Below are 16,408 nucleotides of genomic sequence, written 5' to 3' on the forward strand. Positions count from 1 at the left end.
ACACAGTGGTAAAAATGGTCTTGTCCCAACTTTTTGGGGATTTGTTGACGCCATGAAATTTTGAAACAACATTTTTCCCTTAAAATGATACATTCTCTCAGTTTAAACTTTTGATCTGTGATTTGTGTTCTATTCTGAATAAAATATTAGATGTTGGCACCTCCACATCACTGCATTCAGCTTTTATTCACAATTTGGTTAGTGTCCCAACTTTTTTGGAATTGTACTAAAACGATGTTCAGGGGTTGAGTTTGGGTATTGCTATGGTTATTTAGGTTGTTGAAAAGTGCTCCAAGTGCTGATGCTATCATCAAAAGATTGTAGGTTTTAACCCTAAAGAAGAATATAATCTACACAAGTGTTCCACTATGAAGTTAAAGATCCTGATTTATCAGAAGAGAAGACGGTGAAGACAGAGACAGGCAGTCAGGGTGAGAGGAGATGAACTGAGAGTGCAAGAAGAGAATGGGAAATGGGCACCGCTCAGACAGACAGCAATGAGAGAAATAGAGAGCAAACAGAGTGACGTGGAGAGAGGGCAATGAGGAAAAAAAGGTGAGCACAAAGAGTGAGAGGGAGCAATGATAGAAGTAATCAAAGTGAGAGCATGGAAAAAGAAAGGAGAGAGCAAGAACAGAAAAAGGGGAGTGAGAGCATGCAGAAAAGGAGACAACAAAGAATGAACATGGGATGGAGAGCGAAGAGAGCAAGGGAGAAAAAGATTGAAAGCAGATAGAAAGCAAAGATTGTAAGGAGAGAGAGCAAAACAGAATATGAGAAAACAAGGAGAGAAGAGAGAAGCAATTTCAGAGAAGTAGACAAAAAAGCAAAGAGAAGAGGGAGAGCCATGAGGGAAGAGATGTAAAGCAAAGAGACTGAGGAAAGAAAAGGAGAGCAAGGAGGGACAAAATGTGAGCAAAGAATTTAGACAGCAAGGAGAGAGAAAGACTTTTTTGACTTTTAAATATTGTTTGAATAAAGGTGTTAAACGAAAAAGTAGTTTGGACCAGGTTTGAACTAACCACAGCAACACTACTCATTCAATAAAATGATTTAAAAAAAAAAAAAACCTCAATAAAATCTAAAGCCAGAATCAAAACAGTTCAGTATCAAATTAAACACGAATCCCGTGAATCCATCAGGGTCACACAGTAGCCCCCCAGACAGCAAAGAAATACTCATGGTCATTATCAGACATTGTAGTAGCTGAATTCTGCAGTGAGTCTCTTTAAAATAACCCCCCGACCATCCAGATTTGGGTCAGTACCCCCTGTTGCCTTTACCTTACATTTCTGGTATACCAAATCCCATCCCAGCCAACTGCACTGCTGGTATTCAGTTCGTCCCCCCCTCATCTTTTCCAGCCCCAGTCCACCAGTGCTCCACAGGAGAGCACAGGCTACATCTATCCATCCATTCCATCCGTCGCTGCAACCGCTGCACAGCCTGCAGATGCAAGGCTGCAATCCCAGACCGAATATCGATGAGTCCCTGTCCTCCATCCTGCTTAGGAAGAGACAGGACCGTCACTCTCAGCCAGTGCAGCCTAGAATAGAAATAGTTCACCAGTGTTTTCTGGATGTCGTCGATCAGTCGTCTAGGTTGGTTAAGCACAGTGAACTTGTGCCACAAAGCTGACGCAAGAGGTTGTTTACGACCAACACTCAGCCCCTGTACGATAACTGGGCGAGCATCCAGGACCAACCTGGCACGGACTTTCTCCGCAACACCTTCCCAGTTTGCGGCCTTTGCCTCCTCAGTGCACAGCCAGACCCCTACAAACTTAAGCCAGTTCCTGCTCCACTGAACCCCTCCTGGGGGAGATGGTAAAACATTGTCCGGATTCTGAGAGCCACACCACTGAACCTCAGTTCAATTTAGCACAGGTAGCCTTACTGTATATTCATAGGGCACCCTGCAGAGACACATCTTGTTCATGCTGCACAATGACCATGATGTCATCAGTACAGGCAGACACTTTAAACAAACTGTTCATGATTCTGAAACCTGACAGTCTTTTCCTAATTAAAACCAGAAGGGATTCTACTGCGAGTGAATTGAGTTGTCCAGACAATGGGAAGCCCTGCCTTATCCCCCTTCTGACTGGAACAGGAATGCTTAGACTCCCACCTGTAAAGCAACTTAACCCAGGACATAAAAACATCCCCAAAACCAAAGGCTGTCAGAGCAGTAAAAAGATAATAATGATCAACATGATCAAATGCCTTTTCATGATCTAGAGATAAAAAGCCAAGTTCTAAATTAAACATTTTAGCAAAATCATATAAAGCTCTGGTTAAAAACAAATTATCATAAATAGAGCACTCTGGCACACAGTAAGACTGGCCCTTATATATAATCCTTTCTAAAACTCCGTTGAGTCTGTTCGCTGTGCAGCAGGAGTGTATCTTATAATCTGAACATAAAAGTGACACCAGTATCCAGTTTTCTAGGCGGCAGAGATCTCCCTTCTTTTGTACGATGGACGAGAAGGTACGCTGACAGCTGCTTGGGAGCGCCTTAGCATCGAAGCTAGCTAACAGAACCTCAAACAAGTCCTTCCTGATGATCCCCAAGGAGGTGCTCTCGCAGACATGAGCTGATTCACAGCTCCAGTGAGCTCCTCAAAAGTCAAAGCAACGCCCAGGTCCTGCATGTGTTAGTCATCTAGTTGAGGTAGATCCTCGAGCAGGGTCCTGGAGCACTGCTGATCCCAAGAACTGACCATGTACAGTTCACAGAATAGAAGTCCACTGCCATTCTCCTCACCTCTGCTGGGTCTGTAGTGAATGTTCCATCAGCTTTGTGGACAGACAACAGTGTTTGAATATCAGTCTGACTGATCATACTATGAGCACAATTTGAAAAAAAAAAACGGTCCAAACAGGCTGCATATACTCCACCTTCAAAAATGTTAACCCACGAGGACTCTTTAACGGAAGGGTGTTTATCCTCTCCAAACATCTAACAAATTGATCCCAGATAAAACAGTGGCTAGGGTCTGAGCAGACCAAGGGTGAGGTTCATCATTGTTTCTGTCATTAACAAAATTTAAAGTGTTCCAATCCCTACCCAGCACAACAGTGCTGTCTGAAGATGCTGTAACTGATCCAGCCTCATAAACAACTCACCTCTCTCTGCTCCTCGGTTTGGTGCATACACATTAATAATAATAAAAAAAAATGATCACAGACCCGGCTTTAAGCATTAGTAGACGTCCATCTACAATTTAATTAACAGATTAAACTTTTACTCTACTGGTCTGAGAGAAAAGGATAGCGCCACCTGCACTAACAATCGAAACACGGCTAAGAAAAAAATCCCCCTTCCACCATTAACCCCACTCCAAGGCTGAGTTTTCATCACTATGTGTTTCTTGTAAATCACACATTTAATTTAAGAGAAAAAAAAATTCAGAATAAAGGACATCTGCCCTTGCCCCTAAAACCATTAACATTTAACCCTCCTGTTATGTTTTGGGTCAAATTGATCCGTTTTAAAATTTGAAGTTAAAATAGTTAAAGTTTTTTCAGTATAAAATTTCTTCTGCTTGCCTTAGTGTAATAAACATATAATATGAAAATGGTTCATCTCACATATTTGCAACCACCCCCTGTATGTTTATATCAGATAGATACTGTTTGGGTCAATTTGACCCAGCAGTCAAACTGGATGTAAACGGGTGTCAGAAATGTCAGAGTATTAATTAAAACTGAGAGATATATTTCACCCCAATCTCTCACACACACACACACACACACACACACACACACACACACACACACACACACACACACACACACACACTAATGTGGCAGCTCACCCAGGGGTGGATTGAAACAGGGCAAGCCACCAACAGAGCACTAGAGAAATAGGCCTCAAGTGCAGAGACACACAAACAACCCTAACTCTGGATGTTAGGAACACCGAGACAAAATGAAACACGAGAGGAAAACTTAAGATGTAAGGGGAAAACTGATCAGCTCAGAATTGAGCAAAAGAAAACGCAAAAGAAAAGGCAAGAGAGCTTCCCAAAACAAAAGGGAGGGACAAGATGAGACAAAAGAAATTAAAGATAGAACACAACTTATTTCTAATTATTGATTTATACTAAAAAAAATGGCAAAGAAAAGATAATATTGAATCCCAGCAGAAACCAGAGAGAAAGCTCTGGTGGAAAAACAGAAGATAGAGTGACCCAGGAGGAAACTCAAGAGCCTTTGCCAAATTACCCGCCAGACTTGCACAGCACTCTGAAAAGAGAAACCCAAGACTGAGCACAGAGGTGTGTGTTGGCTTCCCTTAAGTAGGGGTAGCCCAGGTGGAACCAATTGCCCCAAAATAAGAGTGTCTCTGTCTCCCTCTAGTGACTGGGGTGGCTTAGCAGGCAGCCTTGCCCCAGCCCCAGGTAGACCTCTTACAGGTGCAGATGTTATGACTTTTGACAATCATAACATCTGCACCTGTGTGTGTGTGTGTGTGTGTGTGTGTGTGTGTGCGCGCGAGCGGGCATGTGATTAGGGTGAAATATGTCTCACAATTTTAATTAGTACTCTACAATTTTTAAGTTTTAATTAATGTTCTCGCGGGAAAACTGTTCTCCACCCACATTCAGTGGACACTCAACAGGGGAGGGGCAAAACATAAAAGATTCCCTGCATGGGAGTCCTACCAACATTACACTGACAGACAGACCTTTACAAAATGAGCAGCCGAAGCAAAAGGATAACAGTCCAGGAGGCTCTGGAAGTCATCATTGATCATTAAATAGAGGAGGATGTGTCTGAAGACGAAGATCATCTTGAGCTAAATTCTGAATCTAATGATTCTGATTTTGAACCAGATGAAGAAATTGCTATTCCTATTCCTCCAAGCAAGACATTCATGTCAAAAAATGGTGAAATAAAGTGGTCTTCATCCCCAAATATGCATCAGGCAAAACTGTCTGCAGAAAACATCATAAAGATAGTGCCAGGGCCCACTAGGATGGCAGTGAGTCATGTCACTGACATCAAGTCAGCTTTTGAGCTGGTCATGCCAGATTCAATACAGAAAATCATTCGGGAAATGTTTAATCTAGAAGGGAGTCGTGTTTTTGGAGACAAGTGGAAGAAGCTGGACAAAACACATTTAGATGCGTATTTGAGGCCCCTCATCCTGGCTGGGGTCTATATGTCAAAGGATGAACAGCTAGTCTGTCGGATGCAGAGACAGGCAGGGCTATATTTCGAGCCACATTATCTCTGGAGACTATTCACATTTTCTCCAGAGTAATCCGATTTGATAATCGAGAGACAAGGGTTGGTAGACGGGAGAGAGATAAGCTGGCAGCTATTAGCACAGTGTGGGACAAGTGGGTAGAGCAACTTCCACTACTCTACAACCCAGGACCTAATATCATAGTGGATGACAGGCTAGTGGCATTCAGAGTTCCCTGCCCATTTAGGCAATACGTGCCTTCCAAACCACCTAAATATGGAATAAAAATCTGTGCAGCATGTGATGCAAACACCAGCTATGCAATGAACATGCAGGTTTACACTGGAATGGCAGTTTTTGTTGCGCCCGGGAAAAAATCAACGCACAAGGGTCGTGCTCGACATGGCACAGGGTCTCAGGGGGCACAACATAACCTGTGACAATTTTTTTACAAACTACAACTTGGGTCAGGAGCTTCTAAAGAGAAAGCTCACAATGGTCAGAACTGTCCGAAAGAACAGAGCTGTACTTCCTGCTGAGCTGCTGGTAACCAAGAACAGGGCCCCTCAATCTTCCATGTTTGCCTTCACAGACACCACAGCTCTGGTGTCTTATTGCCCCAAAAAGGTGTAGAAAAAATGGGATGTCTCTCAAAAATTGATGAAAAATGGAAAACCTTTAAGCAGTTGCAAGATACAAAGATGTACCATGGGTTCAGCGGAGCTAGATTGAACATTGAGTAATAGAAAAACACAGCTTATATAGTTTGACAATACCGCCTGCCATCTCAGCTCCTCCTAAGGAACACAGTACACATGGAACCCTGTCATCTGTGAGGAACTTAATGTGTATTGAGTTCTATCACCTTCATGTCTAGACTAGTTCACTTTGTCTGTGGTGGTTGTTGATTACTCAGTAATAAACTTCCTTTGATATTGATTAGGTCTTCTGGTCCCACAGTGAGAGCTGTTGTGGCTCTTCCTGCTTTGCCTGTTTATATACTAAATATGCCAAATGGTCAATCTATCTCTAGGAAGACACACTGGTTTGGAACATTTATTATGATATTAATATTGTTGATTGCAGCAAGTTAAGCCAGTCACATTTGGGTCCATGCTGTAATTTCTTACAAAGGGGATAAAATGTGTTCATGAGTACTCTGCACAAAAATGCTGAAATTAGCACAAGAGAAGACCAGAAACCAAGCATGATCCTTGATTACAATGCCACCAAAGGTGGGGTAGACAACTTGGACAAAGTAACAGGGTCCTACAGCACCAAACGAATGACTGCACACTGGCCTTTGGTCATCTTTTATAACATGTTAGATGTATCTGCCTACAATGCATTTGTCATCTGGACTGAGATCTTTCTAGACTGGAATGTGTCAAAGCTGTACGAGAGGCGTATCTTTCTTGAGGAACTGGGAAAGGCGCTTGTGACACCACACATCCAACAGAGACAGCACCTGCCAAGGACCCCAGCCGCTGCAGCAACGGTGAGGTAGATCCAGGAGAGGACTGCTCTAAGTACTACACCAGTGCGTGAGGTAAGTAAGTGTGTGTGTGTGTGTGTGTGTGTGTGTGTGTGTGTGTGTGTGTGTGTGAATAAGTGTATGAGAGTGTGTTGTGTCTTGGTATCAGCAAAAAGACACCATAGTAAAGTAACCAGTTTCTAGGTTGCTGCTGAGGGAAAAAGAAAGAAGAAGAGGTGTCAGGACTTCAGACCATTTGACGATGTCAAGACAAGCATTACCTGTGCGAAATGTGCAAAATTCATTTGCACAAAGCACAGTGTGATGAGATGTCACTCGTGTGCTGTGTAGATGTACACACACACGTAAACACGTTCATATTGCAATTGCTTGTTTGTTGTATTGCAATTTAGTTCATTTCTAGTTCACAGTGCACAAATGTAAAACAAAATTGCAATATCATGTTTCAATGTTATGTAAAACTATTGTGTTTTATATGTTGGTCTTTCAAGAGTAATAAAGTAGTGAAACAAAAAAAAAAGATTGAATTTTTTTTAATGACAAATGAGTGAATTATCCTAACTGAACCATTACCTGTTAGAGGTAAGGAACACCACTGCACTAAATATTGATAGAATATTTAGTAATGGAGTTAGTAATTAAATATTCACACTGCTTGTTAGGATTTATTTGGTTTCAGACATCTTTTGGATAATTAAACATGCACCGGGTCAAATTGCTGTTCCTGACAAATGAACATAACTCTTAAAAAAACCCATGAGGATAGGAATTAGAGAGAGCACTAACAGTAGAACAGAAAACAAGCAGAGAGAACTAGAGAGGCCCTCTCCTTATGTGCTCTGTGTTCAGACATTTTTACGATCAGAAATGCAACGCATTCCAGACCATACACTTTTTGCCTTTCTGATCGCACTTTAATGTTTCTGCTTTGAGAGAATGTCATACCCAAAATTCTTCTGTGCCAACAGTGCCGAACACAAAACAAACCTGTCCAGGTCAGGGAAAAAATCACTGAACTAAACTGCCTTTAGTTTCATCCAAGAAAGAGTTAATCTGCTCTATGGAGTATAACACCGCCGTGCCGAACTGACTCCCTCCAAAATCAGACATCCTGTCCTCCTCCAGAGACAAGGCTACACCTGACTGAGTCTCACTGACAACCTCTGATTCCGGCACCTGAGTACTTCACCCCGCAGTGCTCGGCCCAACCTCCTCAGAGTCTCTTCTCCCCTGGGCTCCAACACCACCACTCACTGGAGCACCAACACCACCGCTCACCTGAGCACCAGACACGGTGCCTACACCCACACCAGTACCTATAGCCATGCTTACCTGAGTTTCAACTTCATCCCCCTCCTGACCACTAGTCTGAAGACCTATGAATACACCAACTCTGGAGCTGGAGCCACTTATGAACCCACACCTGGATCCGCAGGAGCGTCACTAACAGCACCCTCCTCGTGCCTCGTTCCTACAGCCCAGAGGGGTAGGCCTCATCTAACCTTCCCTAAGTGGCTCAGTTCCTGTCTGATAGACTTGTTGGAAATGAAAGGCGGGGCCTCAATGCCAGTGTAAACATTCGAGAAGTGGAGTAGACTTGATCATGATCGACTTTCTCTCCTACTGCAAGCAGCCCAAGCCGCAGTGGAGGACGCACCTGAACCCATTCGCATGTTTGATAGACGTGCATTTCCACCACATGGCTCGACCCCAACGCATGCTGTGGTTTATTGAATAAACTGATGTTTAAGTGAAATGTAAACACTTAAAGACCAAACAACCCAACCCCCCCCAAAAAAAAGAGCACAAGCTCACTGCCTCAAAAAACCCTCACAAACGCTCTCCCCACTCCCAGCACACAGAGAAAGTAATACTATGTCATATCAATGTCAAACAATGAACCAAAATATGAACCTGCAAGATTTAACATTATGAGAGTGATATTTACACATTCAAAATGTGAAACTCACAAGCAAAGAGACACAGAAAACAAAGCCACAGCAGTATCTGTCACTATGTCACATGATTATAGGGAATCAAGAGTGTTACTTGAATTTGCAGAGATTCCAGCGAGTTTGGTTCCAAAGCTGTCCCCCTGAGCAGCAGCTCTGTTCACAGTGAGAGCAGGCAGAATACAGTCACCGTAAATGTATTTACTGAACAGGAGTTGACTTCTAGTGAACTGATTCTTTGAGCATCTGTAAGTAGCGATCAAGATCAACTGTTGGCCAATGGGAGGGCTGGACTGGGACAGTTGATCTGGCCAGGAATCATGATATAGCTCAGGCCACACACTTACAGGTACTGTATCTGCATGAATATGGATAATATCATTTTGTGTGTATATTAAAGCCAAAACAATGTATGCTTTATAATTACCCACTCTTTAATTACCAGCTCATTCAACAATTAATTAGATATTTATATACTACTTTTAACAGACTCTCCTTCCATTTCTCTATTCTTCACACTTAAGAACAACTGTTTTCATACCACCACCACCTAAGCTTCATATCTTAGTGCATACTTACAGCACTGCGAAAAAGTCAGAGACCACACCATATAAATTTATTTTCCTGTCAAAACATTGAACAAGGACAAGTCACATACAACAGAAACAAGCCCCAACAAATAAATATTAAATCAGACTTCTTGAAATAAATTTGATATAGACATAAAAAAAAACACACTGATCAAACTAACCACACTAAAATCTCTTCACCTTAGTCATGTAGATACTGCCCCTGATCATGGAGCTGTCATCAAATGTTTATTCACAAAAGTGAAGAAGGAAACATGATTCATTTTGCATTATTTCCTGCTGATATTTCTTTATTGGGCATCATTTTGGTGAAATTCATCATAAGCGTGCAGACCAGATGACAGGCCAGGCCACCGGGAAATCTCCTGGTTCTCCCGATGGCCAGTCCAGGACTGGCCAATGCTTTAGAGAGTCAAAATTCTTGGACATTGATTTAGGAATACATAGCAAGAAGACTGAATGACATACACCATTAAATGAATGCCAATGTAGGAGCACACAGCAGAGATGGGGACTCAAGTTGCACTTACGTCGCTCAAATCATTACTTCAGACTACTAGACTTGAAACTCTACCTCAGATCATCCAGACTTTACTTGAACTTGAGATTCGGGACTGGTGAGCAATTTTAATTTTATGCAAATTGCTCTTTATGTGTTCAGAGTTCTATATAGAACTATTTTCTTTACTAGAGAACCCTTGTAGTCCCATCATGTTTAAGAGTGTGTCATAAGAGTTGACTTGACTTGTACTTGCCACTCAAGGACTTGAAAAAGACTGGAAAATTGACTTGTAAGCATCTCTGGCACATAGACAGCTTATAAGGACAACACCTGTGAGCAATCTCACTCAGGGCTCTTAGGTGAGGGGTGTGGCTAAAGACACAATAGGGAGAGGAACACAAAGCAAGCAACACACTAGAAAACAAGAAGAATGCAAGAATGCATCCTCATAAACAGAGCATAGGATGTCCCTCTGGGCCCAGATTTTCAAAAAAAAAAAATCCTCAATTCAGTGAGACATTAAAAAAAAGAATTAAATTTGTCATAATCTTTGATAAGGGGGTGGCACGGTGGCACAGCACGTAGTGTCGCAGTCACACAGCTCCAGGGGCCTGGAGGTTGTGGGTTTCCTCCAGGTGCTCCAGTTTCCTCCCACGGTCCAAAAACACACGTTGGTAGGTGGATTGGTGACTCAAAAGTGTCCGTAGGTGTGAATGTGTGTGTTGCCCTGTGAAGGACTGGCACCCCCTCCAGGGTGTATTCCTGCCTTGCGCCCAATGATTCCAGGTAGGCTCTGGACCCACCGCGACCCTGAACTGGATAAGCGGTTACAGATAATGAATGAATGAATGAATAATCTTTGATAATCTTTATCAGAGCATTCAGCATGTCACCAACTTCTAGAGTACCACTCCAATTCATTCTGTTCTTTCTAGACAACCATACTTACACATAGCTTAGCCTGACCCAAACAAATGCTTGAGGATTTCTACTAACAGTGTGGTTGATGCGTGCCACATGCCACTGTAAATCAGCAGTCCATTTTTGTATGGGTAATTAATACAGGAACTTCCAGCATCCTTGTGGAGAAGAGCCTGTGATCAACAAATCTGACCAGTGTGATTCTTTCACTCATGCCAAGATCCTTCTATGTGACACCTTAACACAGATCTCATACAAGGCGCTTTTTGTAGCAGCTACCTGTGGTGTCTTAAAGGTGAGAAGAGAACCTTTAGCCTCCTGATAATCCAGTGCTTCTGCAGTGATGGGTATGGATGAAGGATTAGGCTGACCCCCAGGAGAGCAATCTGCCAAAAACTCTATGAAAAGGCAAAGGAGTGCAGAAACTACCTCTCCCATTAATCTCTCCACCAAACAGCTGGACTGTATACAAGTCTCTGCACAGAGTTCATCGGCTGACTTCCAATTTGTACCGGACTTCAGATCAGCAACTGTGGTAATTCCAGCTTGTAAAAACCGCTTTGGAACAAATTGTAATTTTATTTGAGTAAGTGGATTATAAAACAAAGGCTCCTGTTTGATCAGTAAAAGGCTTGTTTGTCTTGTCAAACAAGCTCTTAGGATGGACTGATAAAAAGATGGCCCTCTCTATATTTCAGGCCCTCTCTAGCCCACCTCAAATTCCAAGGTAAAACAGGGGGGGCTGTTTAACCACTGCCCTGCTAAAAAGCTTTCATATTTGGCCTTGTTAACTCTAGCTGAGCATACGATTGCATAAAATTCAAGGCTTTGAGTCAAAGCTCGAACATCATCTTGATGTTTAAGAGAAACAGTCTCATCATCAGTGTATGTGGATAAGACCACCCTCTCTTGTAAACCTCTTATTGACAATCCTTGCATTTTGGCCCTCAGCCTGCACAAAAAAAAGTTTTGATAGCTAAACTGTATAATTATCCAGACGGGGCAACCTTGACTGATTCCTTTACCCATACCCATAAATGCAGGCCTCCAGTTCTTTAAAAGTCCCAAATCCCCTGATTTTGGCAACAGTGACAACACAGCTCACAGGCAGTCTGTTTTCAATAAAACAATATTTAAAAACCTCTAACAAATCCACTCGAATTGAAATGCTTGTAAAATTCAGCAGGAAGGCCATCAGTGCGTCCAGTTGTGAGCTCCCGCACAGCAGGGGTCAATTCCTCCAGCTCAAGGTCTGCCTCCAACAAGGCAGTTTGCTCCCTGGTAAGGAAGGTTATTCAATAACATTTCTCTCACAGCACACATTTCAAATGCCAATCAGCAACCTGTGATGTTGTGACTCTGTCACCGAGTGTTTCCTTCTTACACGACCAGAAGTTCCAACTCCTTGAGACGAATCAGCTCTCGTGTCACTGAAGATATTCAATTTAGCAGGATCTATTCTTTGAGAAGGAGCTGGAGCCGCAGCCACTGTTTCCGCACCGGCCTCGACATCTTCCATGCCCTCAGCAACACCTGTGACTAATTCAGTGTCCTGCTGCAAACCCGGCGCTCCATCAGTTGATGACACAAAAAAAGCTTAAGGACATGTTTATCTGAAGTTTTTGGAATAAAAATATGATGATGATAAGCCACAGCATACAAATCAGCTTTGGTGCATTTATCGTGAGCACCCACCGAAGGAGAAAGAACAAATGCAGCTAAATCAAAAATTCACACACACACAACCAGCCAGCAACAAAAAAGTCAACGACGAGGGAGAAACTCCAAATACCAAGGCCAAAACCATCCCAACTGCCAGACCAAGACACAGACTCAATTTACATGGCAAAATGATGTTATTTATTTCTTTTATACTTTTGATAACACCATGTTGAATAAAACTGATCTGTTCCAAAAACAAAATTACAACAGCTACCTTGTCTCCCTACTCCAAAACCAGGAGGAAAGGTATAAAATAATAATAATAATAATAATAATAATAAATAACCCTGACTCACAGGCCTCCCACTGAGAACACTAGCTTCACTGTACAGACAAACAACTCTGAAAAAAGGATGTTTTATCATTATTGATCCATCGCATGCCTTATATCTTGCTTTTGAATTGTTGCCTCATGGTCGTCAGTACCATTGTCCTAGATGTCGGACTGTGCGACGGAGAGCTGCCTTTGAACTTTAGATTATTGAATGAAATGTTTGATCATTAGATGTTTGGATTGTTTTTATTTGTAGTGATTTTTTAAATATTTGTTTTTTGTCTGTTGTCTATTGTTTTGTAATGTCTGTAGGCCCAGGGTGAATTGCCTGCTAAAGTGTATTCAGTTCAATCCCAGCAAGAAATTAAACCATTAAAATGTTCTTTTCTTACTCTCCACTCCCAAAAACCCCCTAAAATGTTTAATCTCCTGGTTCTCTCCATAGCTAGTCCAGGACTGGCCAAAGGTTTAGAGAGTCAAAACTCTTGGACCTTGACTTAGAAAAAGGAGAGAGGGCAAAGAGAAGAGGTTAGAGAGGGCAAACTAAAGAGTGTTAAAAGGTGAGTAAAGAGAAGAAAGTAAAAAGAGAGAGTGCAAAGTGGAGACAGAGAGGGCACAGAAAAGAGTGTAGAGAGAAGAGGAGACAGTAAAAAGAGACAGCAAAGAGAGTAGAGAGGGAACAGAAAAGAGGATGGAGAGAGAAGACAGCAAACAGGAGAGAAAGAGTAAAGAAAAGAGTGAGCAAAGAGGAGAGAAGAGGACAAAAAAGAGAAAGCAAACAGGATACAGCGATTAAAGAGAAGAGAGTGCAGAAAATGAAGAGAAAGCAAACAGGAGAGGGAAAAAGAGCAAGAGAAGGAAACAGCAAAGAGGACAAAGCAGTGGAGGAGAGAAGGCAAAGACAGAAGAGCAGAAAACAAAGAGAAGGGAGAGACAGCCGAGAGAAAAGACGAGGATTTTAAGATTAAGAACCCTGTACAACCCTCCCCATCACTGTATTAAAGTTCATGGCAGATTCTCCCTTACACTCAAGAAGGGAGCCCTCGCAGTGCTGCAGGTCTGGCCTGATAACCTTCAGGAAGTCGTACCTTGGCAGGGCTGGCCACCCTCACACTTTAGTCACTTACCTGCTCCCGCTCCTCAAGAGAGAGAGCAAACCTCCAGCCCTCGAAGAGCCGAACCACAACTCGCAGAGATCTCACCCCCAACCTTGCAGCTATGTCCTCCACGTGGCCAAGTTAGGTCCTGCCACGTCCACCAGCCGACACAGTGTTGTGACTCCAGCAGACACCAGGACTCTGGTCAGTGCAGGGGCAGTTGTACATGCCAAGTCCTACACTGAGCCATACATCAGAGGCTTCTCCAGGTGATCACAATGATGTGAGGGAGCAAGGGAGAGAGATCAGATAGAAAAGAGGAGAGAACCAAGAAAAAAAAGAATAGCATAGACAATGAGAGGGCTACGTGAAAGGGAAGATAGAGACCAGACATGGAGTAAAGATGGAGAGAGAGAGGGTGAGCTATATGAGGAGAGAGCCAAGAGAAAAGAGATGTAGAGCTGAGAGCAAAGAGAGAAGAGGAAACAGGGGGAGCTTAAAGAGAAGAAAAAGAACAGAGAGAGCAGGAAAGACACTTTAATCAAATATAATTCACATAAAAAATAACAGTTACAACTAATCCAAGATAAAGCAGTGACAGAGAGGGCTAAAACCACTGGCTCTTCAAAAATCCACAAGGACTGAGTAGGACAGTTTTCTCTGGAAAAGAACAGATGCCATGCCACCACAGCTGCAGAGTAAATCTGAACAAGGCCTCCCAGATCCACCACTCCCAACAGGAGAGCGAACAAGTGCCTGTCCGGGCCCAATGTGCAGCTCCTAATAGGAGAGTGCTCGCTGGATGTCATCAGTAAACTTGTGCCATAACACAGATGCAGTGAGGTTGTGCGTGACCAGAACTCAACTCCTGTATGATAATGGGGAGCATCCGAGGCCATTCAGACAACCTCACAACCTTCACAACACATTCTCACTTACAGGGCTTTACATCATCAGCACCCAACCAGACCCCCAAGACCTTCAGTCCAGTCCTACTACACTGAACATCTCCTGGAAGTGATGGCAAAGTGGTCCCTATTATAAGAACCACTACCACAGCCTCCGTTTTACCCCCCGTTAAGTTCAGCTGAGGTAGCCAAGCCTTATGTTTAAGGCAACTTGCAGGGACACCACATCTTGCTCTTGATAAATGGCCACTGTGAAATCATCTGTGCCTATGCTGATGACATCACAGTGTCCCTACAAGTGAGAGATCACAGTGATTAGGAGAGATTTAAAATTTAAGAGGCATTAATTTAAAACATTCATTTACTTGAGCAAGATATAAAAAGTCACAATAGGCTAGGAACTAAAGAGTATTGTGCTCATTTTAAAAGTTAAGCAAAGGGCAAAATGCCATGTTTCATTTACCCAAAATTAAAAAAAATTGACATTTTACTTACACCTGTGTCCTAGAAATATGAGTGAAGAGGAAAACGTAAAAAAAACCAATGAGGTCCAGAGTTCTGTGTCCTCATAGCTAGTTACAGCCATGAGTGTAAGTAAAGTGTCAGTGTAGATAGATGTGAGTGGTTTACTGGGAGTAGTGATGGTTGTAAAGTAAAGTTGGTTGTAAAGTGGTTTACTGGGAGCAGTGCTGGCTATAAAGTCAGAGAGAGATATATGAGGCACTTTTTGTGACTTCGTTTTGACAGGTCATTTGGGCCAATCAGAGCGTGCCACGTCATCAAGCCCCGCCCCCTTTTGGGAGGGAAGTCCCGCCCCCTTGTCCAATCAGAAGCGTGTATTTGACAGGAAGTCCCGCCCTCTCGTCCAATCAGAAGCGTTTATTTGCTCGGAAGTCCCGCCCTGTCATCGACCAATCATAAGTGTGTATTTTCCCGCCCTTGTTCAAAAGTCCCGCCCTCGCTTCGTCCAATCGCAAGCGTGTATTTTACCCCCGGATTTCCCGCCCTCCCCTCAACCAATCATAAACGTGTATTTTAACCGTAATTCCCGCCCTTCGCTCTGTTTTATTATAGATATCTACGACCCCCCACGATGAACCCCTTTATCGCGCGCGCACATACGCGAGCCCCCCACCCCTTTATCGCGCACACACGCGCGCACAGGCTCTGTTTCATCACAGGTGTCAAGTCACGAGCTACGCTTTATCAGTCGCACACTCGCTACCGTAATCGCTAACGATCAACCACCCCACCCCTTTTATCGCGCGCACACACATAAGTGAACCCCCCACCCCTTTTATCGAGCGCACACACATAAGTGAACCCCCCACCACTTTGGAATTACAGGAATCGTCAAACGGTCTCAACCCCCCCATCAAACGGTTATGACACACGCACGTACCCCCACACACACACATACAGGGTATACATAAGTACATTTTTAATTTTCTAACTCCAAGTTCTAAATGATTAATGGTGTTTTAGTGATTAAAGATTGTTTTAAAATCGTTCATTTTCTCCCCCGGTCTATGACCCACACCCCAAAACATACTGTTTTCATATCTAGGAGCTCAAAAATCTACGCATTACACGCTGACATTCAACTTTGTATGATATACTGCTCGGACTGGAACCAAAAGGTAAGAACTGACATTTATAACGTAAAATAAGATTAATTTAAGAATATTACTTTATATTTCATTTTAAAAATGTTATATATTTATTTATTTATTTTATTTTTATTTTTT

At 42.8% G+C, this 16,408-nt stretch overlaps 1 pseudogene; it reads left to right on the forward strand.

The window, feature by feature from the left end:
* Nucleotides 1–4,926: 4,926 nt before the first annotated feature.
* LOC136710413 (piggyBac transposable element-derived protein 4-like) lies at nucleotides 4,927–8,269 on the forward strand (annotated as a pseudogene).
* Nucleotides 8,270–16,408: the final 8,139 nt, after the last annotated feature.

This window comes from Hoplias malabaricus, chromosome 12 (assembly GCF_029633855.1).
Source record: "Hoplias malabaricus isolate fHopMal1 chromosome 12, fHopMal1.hap1, whole genome shotgun sequence".
NCBI classification, from domain to species: Eukaryota; Metazoa; Chordata; class Actinopteri; order Characiformes; family Erythrinidae; genus Hoplias; species Hoplias malabaricus.